Genomic DNA, 9,732 nt, shown 5'->3' with positions numbered 1-9,732 from the left:
TTTAGACTAAAACCAAAAGCAAAACAAACAAACAAAAAAAGCAGCTATCTTCCTTCTCCCTCCACCCCCCATGCTCTGGATCCCCTTCCCCATGACATTTTTTCCACAGCACTTACCCTTTTAACATGAACATTTCCTGATTAGCTATGCTTCTAGGACATGGTCCATCTCTCCCCACCACAGCTCATGCTCCACAAAGCCAGCAATGTTTCTATCTTTACGCCAGTGATGTTGGATACAAAAGCTGTGTCACATTATCCCACACTCAACCACCGTCAGTTGAGTGATCAGTGTAGAGTGGGAACCTGCACAATAGGGCAGCACATCTTGTTCATAGAGCTGCAGACCAAGTTCTGTGGCAGCTACAGCACCCACATTGACATCAATGCTGCCTCTGTTTTTCTCACAAGTGCTGTTCCTCTTCCCTCCCTTCCTCCCTCTCCCACTCCCACGCCAACCCTCCTGCACCAACCACAACACCTGAGTATATTTCTTCAGAAAACAATGATCCTGGACTAACAGGTTCTTTTCCAACCCAACAGGATTATAGGAGCAGAGGACAGAGAGAGAAGTGAATGAGTGGACCAGAAGAATTCCACCAGAAACTTATCTAAGATGAGAAATTATGGGGTCTGTCCTCTCTGCTTATTCCTGAATCTGGTTCCTTTGAGGACGGTGGAGAAAAGTTGAAAAGAACAATCAAGCCCTAGAAGGAGGGCAAGAGCTGGAGGAGTCTGAAAATTCATCTCTTATTACCTCAGAAATTGTGTGCAGGAGCTGCCCTAGGTCTTGTGGGGCAATAACAGGCAAAATGACTACAGCATTGTCTAAAATGAGGACACCCAGAGAAGAATGAGACCAGAACTCTGAACATAAACAAAAATAAGGGCACACAGAAACAAAGATACCATAAAGAAAGTCCCAAAATTGGGTACTGAGTGCCACACCCAGGCCTGATCTAGGCTGACTTGCCCACATGAAGTCCTCACTGCCCACAACCTTGGAGACAGGACAGGCCCATGTGGGGTCTGAGTCCCTGTGATCACAGGTCCTGCTGGGATAGGAGCTACTGAAGGACAACGACAAAGGAGCAGAGAGATGACCCTTGAGGAGGGACCACTTCAAAGCACCTACTAAACAAAGGCCCTGTACCTTCAGCTCCTCATAGCCTCTCCCGCCCCCACCTGCAGAGACTCAGCACAGCAAACACAGGAAAGCTCTTGTGCTCCCTTCATCTGCATTCTCAAATTCAGGAGTTTTCTCCTTTATTAACCTTTCAGTCACATATTTCCCAGTTAAAAAAACAAAACAAAACAAAATCGCACCAAATTCAATAAGAAAGTAACAAAGTGCAGCTCAGAACAATGGGAAGTTAAGGCAGGGATGTAGATGGCCCAGCCTCGCCTTCTCTATAACGAGAAAGTCCATCAGGGAAGGTCAGTGTGGGGAAGGTCCTGGTGGGCCAGTCTCCCACTTCCTCACGTTATGCTATTGGGAATGCAGACACAGGTAGCGTCTATGTAGAGGACACAAAGTCAGAGGATCTTGGCAGTCATCACATGAGACCGGAATAAATCTTCCACTGCCCCAAAATAAAAATGTCTCGCACATGAAAGAAAACAGTAATGAACAAATTCAGGTCAGTCATATAAATGGTGACATTCTGAACAGCCCATGACATGCTCAAGAAGTCCCACTCAAAACCCCCCTGAACCCAGTCCTGGGGACTTTGCCCTTCCCATCGCAGCCCTACAGGGTCTCACCTCTAGGAGAAGGGGGAGACACACCAGAGTCCTGAGCATTGTCACTGCCTGGAGGAGAACAAAACAAGACATGGTCAGAGCCCAAAAGTGAGAGCAGAGGGGCTGAGTGTGTGAACTCTCCTCCTGGGTTCCCATCTATACTATGCCAAGGGGCTCAGGGAGAGATTCCCCTCCTGCCTTATTTACCTGCATCCTGAGTGTAGCTCTCGCCTGTTCCATCTGTAGGAATAAAGCATCTTATGAGAGGCCACGGAAAAGAGCGAGTCATGAGATCCTAAAGGAGCTGCCTAGTCATGCTACGCAAGGAAGTTTCCAGAACTGTGATAACAGATCCAGGCAGGATCCGGAAAACAAATGTAGGAAACTGCACTAACTACTGTCCTGGAGTCTGTCCTCAGCAGAGACCGTCGCCTCTGAACTGTGACTGATGGGATCAGGTCCCCATGACCAGATTCATTAAGAGATAAATCCAGGGCCTCCCCGGTGGCGCAGCGGTTGAGCGCTGGGTTGCGAAGCTGCCCGCGGCCTCTGCGGCGCTGGTTCGATCCCCGGCTGCTCCCCGGCCACCAGAGGAGGGTCCCGCATGGCACGCAGACCTCTCCTGCCGCCCGCTGCTCCCCTCAGCAGTGTACTTCGGTCCTTCTGCCTGCTCTGCTCCCCGCTCTGGCTCTGGTGAATTCTCTCACCCTCCCGCGCTTCTGACTGTACCCAGTGCATGTATAAACCAAACAAACAAACAAATAATAAATAAATAAGACATGCCTCTAGAAAATTAAAAAAAAAAAAAAGAGAGATAAATCCATCCTTCATTTTTACACTTGCTCTAAGAAGGAGTATTAGCAAATAGGGCCCCGGCTAAGAAAGCACCTGTGTTTATATGGTTCTTCCCATTAATGACAAATTCTCTCTTTGTATGTGGTTTATTCCTTACATGGGTTGCTCTAAGGGACCTTGAATACAATCTGTTTTGGGGTCCTTCATGTCTGACTTCATGCTGTCCCTGATGTAAGACTCCAGACAGATATGCGGGGGAGCTTTGGGAAGCCCCCATGGCCAGGATCCACACTGGCCAAGTCACTATCTCCATCTACACCAAGCTGCAGAACAAGGAGATACAGACCATGGAGGCTCTACGTAGGGCCAAGTTGAAGTTTCCTGGCCTCCAGAAAATCCATATTTCCAAGAAATAAGGCTTTTCTAAGTTAACACAGATGAGTTTTGAAACATGGTAGAGGAAAAGAGGCTCACCCCAGATGGCTGTGGGGTCAAGTGTATCCCAAATCATGGCCCCCTGGGCAAATGGTAAGCCCTATGCTCATGAGCACAAAAGATCTGCCCTCTTGTTAGGCATGCAAATAAAAATCACATTCTTCTTCAAAAAAAGAGAGATCAATTCTAATTTTTTTGGCCTGAAGTAAACAGAGTACTCATATTGCCCTGTGTTCACAGTGTGGTTTAATTTGTAATTTTTTCTAAAAAAAAAATGACTAATTCTGTCTGGGTTGAAATACCCCAGTGAGGCAAGAAAACTCAGGTCTATCCACCCCCTTCCCTACCTGAGCGCTTCTTCCTCCACATCACAGCTGCAGCCACAGCAGCTCCAGTGAGCACAGCTCCAAGGACCACACCAGCAATGATGCCCACGGTGGGGATGGAGGACTGAGGAGTTGGCACTGGAAGGGAAGGTCAGACCCTGAGCCCCAGGCCTCATCCTGACCCTCTGAAGTTCTCAAGAAGGGCTCCTGATGCCCCTGAACAGAAGCTCTGTGCCCACATCCCCTCCTTACCCCATTTCAGGACTCCAGGCTCCAGCAGCCCCTCATGCTACACATGGCACACATATCTCTGCTCCTCTCCAGAAGGCACCACAACAGCCACCCACTTCTGGAAGGTTCCATTCCCCCCAGGCCTGGTCTCAACCCACTCCATGTCCTGAGTCAGGTTCTCCCCATCTCGCTGCCAGGTCAGGGTGATGTCCGCAGGGTAGAAGCCCAGGGCCCAGCACCTCAGGGTGACCTCATGGTCAGAGGTGGGGTGATGGGTCACACGAGTCACTGGAGGATCTGAAAAGAAGGGTTAGAAAATTCAGGAACTTTATATGTCTTGGACTACTTGAAGCAGAGCTTACGTGACCATCCTGAGAGTGGACAGGACAACTGGGGACGGGAAAGTGAGCACAAAACCCAGGCAGCAGCCTGGACATAGGCATCAAGGATAATTGCTATTCTTTGGAAATTTCTAAATTAGAATGAGAGATTGTAGTGTAGGAAGCAGGTCTCTGAGAGGGAGACCGGGATTTCTGGTCCTGGCCTACTGGAGGCCCAGTGACCCAGAAAAACTGTAGTGGGACCTCAAACATATTGGGTGAAGGACCAATCACAAGGCCTGAGAAAGTCCCCCAGGGTTCCCAAAGGCACTCCAGAGTCAAGGGGACTCCGACCCGTTTTTTCGGAGATGTCTCCTCCATTCCTTGAAAGACTGGATCCCTTCCTTGTCCAGAAAGACGGGCACTCTGGGCAAGTCGCTCTCCGGTACCCAGTTTGAACACTCAGGTAGATTCCTCCATCTTGTGACCCACTGTAGGGATGGTGCTGACCCTATTTTTCATCTCTCATAGAGGGATGCCTGCTCCAGCCACTGGGGCGATCAAGAAGGTACCCCATGGCCCCTCATACCTGCGCGCAGCAGAGTCTCCTTCCCCTTCTCCAGGTGTTTGAGAAGCCACTGCACACATTCCCCGCCCAGGTAGGCCCTGAAGTGCTCCGCCTGACTCTGCACCTCCCACTTGTTCCTGGTGATCTGAGCCGCCGGGCCCGCCGCGGTCCAGGAGCGCAGGTCCGGGTTCAGGGCGATGTACTCGGCGCCGTCGTAGGCGAACTGACAGTATCCGCGGAGCAGGAGCCCGTCGGGCCCCTTGCAGCAGCCGCACATCCACTGGTAGGTGTGGGAACCTGGACGCCGCGCCCCGCGGTTAGCCCCGCCCAGGGAGAGGCCCTCCCATCGGTTTTCGCCCACAGGAAAAGAACGTGCGCGCCACTTCTTGGGGGGGGGGGGGTGTCCTGTTGGGAGACCCCGGTGATGCTGAGACCCGGAGCCTCGGGGCAACCCTAGGGGACCGCAGAACTGACCCGGCCCGGCCCGCGGAGCTCACCCGCCGCGCTCTGGTTGTAGCAGCCGCGCAGGGCGCCCAGACCCGCGCCGAGAGCCCGCGCGGTGGCCTTGTAGATCCTGGTGTTCTGGTCCCGGTACTGCTGCCCCAACTGCTCCACCCAGGGCGCCCGCGGCTCCTCCCTCGGACCCGGAGAGTCGCTGTCGAACCGCACGAACTGCGTGTCGTCCACGTAGCCCACGGCGATGAAGCGGGGCTCCCGGGCCCCGAGGCCGGCTGGGACATCGCGGTGTAGAAGTAGCTCAGGGAGTGGGCGCCTGGGGGCGGGAGGGGGACCCGGGCTGACCCTCCGCCCCGCGCGCGCGCGCGCGCGCGCGGACGGCGATGGGGCCCGGGGAAGGATCCCGTAAGAGAGAAAAGGCGCGGCGAGATAAGGTCGGGAAACGGGAAGGAGGTACGAGAAGGGTGCGGGAGTTGGGTGGGCAGGGGAGGGTCAGGGTGTGGAGGGGGGCGAGGTCTCCGAGCCCGGGTCGAGGGGTACGCTCCGGGACACCCCTTCCTCCCTTTGCTCCTTCCTCCGCAGAAGCCCCTTCCTCCCGAGTCCACACTCACCGTCCGAGGCCTCGCTTGGGGCCGGGAACCCCAAGAGCAGCAGGAGGAGTGCTAGGGGCCCCATTAAGCAGATGCTTCTTGCCTTGAAGAATTTTGTAACCGGGAAGCGCGGTGTCGCCGATTGGCGTCTCCAGAAACTTACAGCCACTGGGAGTAGGAACCGGGCATCGTCGTGAGTATCCAGGCAGACCCGAGACAGAATGAAAAGTGAAAGTGGGAGATGGGTTCCACGTAAAACTGAGCCGCCCTGCCCCGGTGGCCCTGACCTGGGATTTTGCGCGGATGCCTGTTCTCCAGCAGGGGGGACTCTCACACCGTCTCCCAGAACCCTGAACCCAAGCGGTCTGAGGGAACCAGATAGAGACCCATGGACTGGGGCTCAGTCCCTCTTCCCTCCACTTCCCTTTCTAGAATAAGTCTCACTGACACTGAACCTGAATCCCTGCCTACCCCATATCCCTGGACTCTTGTAGAAAACTCACCCCCAGGAAGGCCACACGGCTGTTCCCATCTTCTAGTACCCAAGTGCGTTCTTTGCTCTTGGCCCTGCATTTTCAGCATCAGCAATGTGAAGTATCCTCTTCACGTTGACTCCGTCTCCCGCTGAGTCCCTTTGCTCAGGAAGAGCACAGACATTTTAAACACCCACCTGATTAGGACAGTCGAACTTAGGGTACTCTTCCTATATTGAGGTCAACTGGTTGAAGACCTTCACAAAATCCCTTCACAACAGCACCTACATCAGTGTTTGAATGGGGGGAGGCAGGTAATAACTAGGGGGTAGTTATTGTGGCCCATCGTAGCCTCTGTCTGGCTGACCTGGTTCTTCCTTTGTTTAATTGCATCACAGTTGGGAACTGAAGTTCAAGTTCAAGTAAGAAGATTGCTTAAATCGTAAAATATATCTTATTAGCTATGAAAATTCTTAAATCTTAAAATCAAGTGATATGTTTAATAGAGAGAAAATCATTGTTAATACAGAGCAAGTCAAAATCAAAGTGCAATAGTTCTCTCTTTGGAAACTGTACTAGTTGTGTGCCACCCATAACAATTTACCCAAAAAAAAAGCAGCTAAAAGCAATAAGTGGACCTCCCCGGTTGCGCAGCGGTTGAGCGCTGGGTTGCGAAGCTGCCCGCAGCCTCTGCAGCGCCAGATCAATCCCCGGCTGCTCCCGGGCCACCGGAGGGAGGAGGGTCCCACATGGCGCACCTGCCGCCCGCTGCTCCCCTCAGCAGTGTACTTCGGTCCCTCTGCCTGCTCTGCTCCCCGCTCTGGCTCTGGTGAATTCTCTCACCCTCCCGCACTTCTGACTCTACCCAGTGCTTGTATAAATAAATAAATAAATCTTTAAAAAAAAAAAAAAAAGGCAATAAGTGAGTAATATCTCCCGCAGTTTCCCAGAGTCAGGAATCCAGGAGAGTTACCTGGGTGCTTCTGGCTCAGAGTCTCTCTCTCAAGACTGCAGTCAAGTTGTAGCCAAGACTGCATCATTGAAGGCTTGACTGGGACTGGAGGATTTGTAAGGAAAATGACTCACTCGTAGCTCTATTGGAAGAAAGCTCCATTTCCAGCCACATGGACCTTTCCATATGGGCTGTTGATGACCCAGCCCCTGGCTTCCCCAGAGCAAGCAATCTGAGAGAGAGCTACCCAGATGGCAGCTGCAGAGTCAACACCAGTACATCAACCTTACTCTCAGAGGTGAGTCTGTACTCAAGAGAAAGGAATTAAGCTCCACCTCTGGAAGGGAGGCCTATCTGGGAATGGACACACATGTTTAAAAACAAAATCAAAATTCAATATTATTTCAGGATTTTGTGAGTCAAGTGTTTCTTTGATCTGATTATTTGTTTTATGATTAATGATCACTTTGAAACAGAGAAAGAAGACACAAAATATTTCTGAGCTTTTCTTGCAAATGAAGAGAAGAGAGAAAGGGCAGGAGAGTGTGCTGCAGTGTGGGCACTTTGGTGGTGGGATAACTAGGGTGACTGTACCTGAGGAGAGAAAACCTATATTGTGAAAAAATAACAAAAGATACTTAATGAATAAATAATAACATGCTATTTTTAGCCTTTCTTAATGATTCGGTCATTTTAAAACATTTAAACTTTCGTTTTTGACTTCTCTAAAAGGAAACAATTGTAGGTATCTCTTTTGTGAAGATTTTCAGTGTTTCAAATAAGAATGTGTATTTCCCAATCAAATCTTTAAAAAGTGAAAAAAAATTAAAGCATGTCTGTTGTTCCATTCATAATTTCTGTCCTAGAACTAGTAATTTAAAATTTTTTCCAAAATAAGGTATTAGTGATGTGCTTTTCCAGTTCTGTATATGTATTTAATCCTGTGAGGTTAAATGTAAACAATGCATGAAATCCTTCACCAGGTAGACTTGCCTTGGCCACTGTAGACAAGAAAATTTAAGGAGTTGTGATTAAGTAAATACCTGCAGAAGAGAATGGACACTTACCTATGAAGCCACCATTGGCACCTCTCCTGATCCCATCCCCAATGTAACCTCCATCTTGAGACGCATGTGTATTACTCTCTCGTGTTCCTCTAAATAATTTTACAGTAAATATATATATATATATATATATATATGCTTTCTCTTAGCATAGAATTATTTTATAAGTTTGAAATATCTGATAATTATATATATGATATATATATATATATATCCCTACTCCATATAGTATTTTAATGTCTGTTTTTAAAGTTCAAGTACAGGACTTCCCTGGTGGCGCAAGGGGTGAAGCACAGCACTATGAAGCTGTCTGCAACCTCTGCAGCACGAGTTCGATCCCCGGCCAGGGAGCTATCCACATGGCACAGCAGACCTCACCTGTCTTGCCCACTGCTCCCCTCAGCAGTGTATTTCAGTCAATCTATCTGTTCTGTTCTCCACTCTGTCTCTGGTGAATCCTCTCACCCCCCCCACACACACCTCTGGCCTGTACCCCAGTCCTTGTATGCACAAATAAATAAATCTTTAAAAAAAAAATAAAGTTCATTTACAGTGCAAAAAGGTGTGTATTCTTATGTGATTCTGCATTCCATGGAGGGGAATTTTCTCTCTGGATGAGGTCAAGTTCATTATATTTACTGCTGACATTTCACATTTTATGAATATACACAATTTTGCTATCTTCCTATTGACATATCTGTGGTTAATTCCAGATTTTGTCATAAACTTTAGTGCAGATGTCTGCTTGGGCACATAGGCAAGAACTTCCCCAGAGTAGAAGATGAGAAATAGGACTACTGGGTTCCATGGGGAACCCAAGCCATGCTAATATGACCCAAAATATGTGTACAAATAAAACTTTATGAGGAAAGCATTGAAAGTTTAAGTTGCTCCTGTGTTTGTTCTGAAAATAAAGCAAACCCAGTTGAAGGCAAAAAATAAGGACTGAAGGTCACATTTTTATTGCAAAGTAACCAGAAGTTTCTTTTCAGACTATTACTTCCTCTACTTTTATTTACTTATTTTTTAAAGATTTATTTATTTACAGACATAAGAAATGGAAGTGTAAGCCAGAAGTGTGGGGGGTGAGAGGATTCATCAGAGACAGAGTGGGGAGTAGAACAGGCAGATCTACTGAAATACACTGCTGAGGGGAGCAGTGGGCGAGACAGGAGGGGGTCTGCTGTGCCATGTGGGTAGCTTCCTGGCCAGGGATCCAACTAGTGCTGCAATGGCTGGAGATAGCTTGATAGTGCTGAGTTTTTAACCCCTGCACCACCAGCGAGGCACTGCCTCTACTTTTATTCAAAGGTTAGCATTATACTTTTAACATGTACACATAGATAATGCTTTCTCTTAGCATAGAATTATTTTATAAGTTTGAAATATCTGATAATTAGAATAAAAGAAGGAATGAAAAAAGAATAGATAATAGAAAATAATGAAACAAGCAGAGGAGAGAAATTGGAAACTAGATAACATTTTGGAGGTTTAGGAGATAAAAGAGATGTAAGCAACACGTATAGAAAATAAAAGCTTAAGAGATCCTGATTAATTATTGTTCTGCAACAAATTAGCCTAATATTTAAGTAACAAACATCTTAAAATAACAAACTTCTATTCACTCAAAGACATAATATAAAGATAAGCAACATGGAGTAGGTGTCAGTGAGAGAAACTGGATAAAGAGAAGTATTTTGTGGGCCTCCCCTGGTGGCGCAGCAGTTGAGTACTGGGCTGCAAAGCTGCCCACAGCTTCTGCAGTGCCGGTTCAATCCCC

General features: G+C 48.5%; 1 pseudogene; it reads right to left on the bottom strand.

Annotated features, from left to right (window-relative positions):
• Positions 1-1,154: 1,154 nt before the first annotated feature.
• LOC119252141 (class I histocompatibility antigen, Gogo-OKO alpha chain-like) lies at positions 1,155-5,720 on the bottom strand (annotated as a pseudogene).
• Between the last annotated feature and the right edge of the window lie 4,012 nt (positions 5,721-9,732).

This window comes from Talpa occidentalis, unplaced genomic scaffold, assembly GCF_014898055.3.
Source record: "Talpa occidentalis isolate TD23 unplaced genomic scaffold, MPIMG_talOcc4v2.1 talOcc4.2, whole genome shotgun sequence".
In the NCBI taxonomy this organism is placed as follows: Eukaryota; Metazoa; Chordata; class Mammalia; order Eulipotyphla; family Talpidae; genus Talpa; species Talpa occidentalis.
Note: the sequence above shows the minus strand (reverse complement) of the source record. Positions and strands in the feature narration are given on the sequence as shown.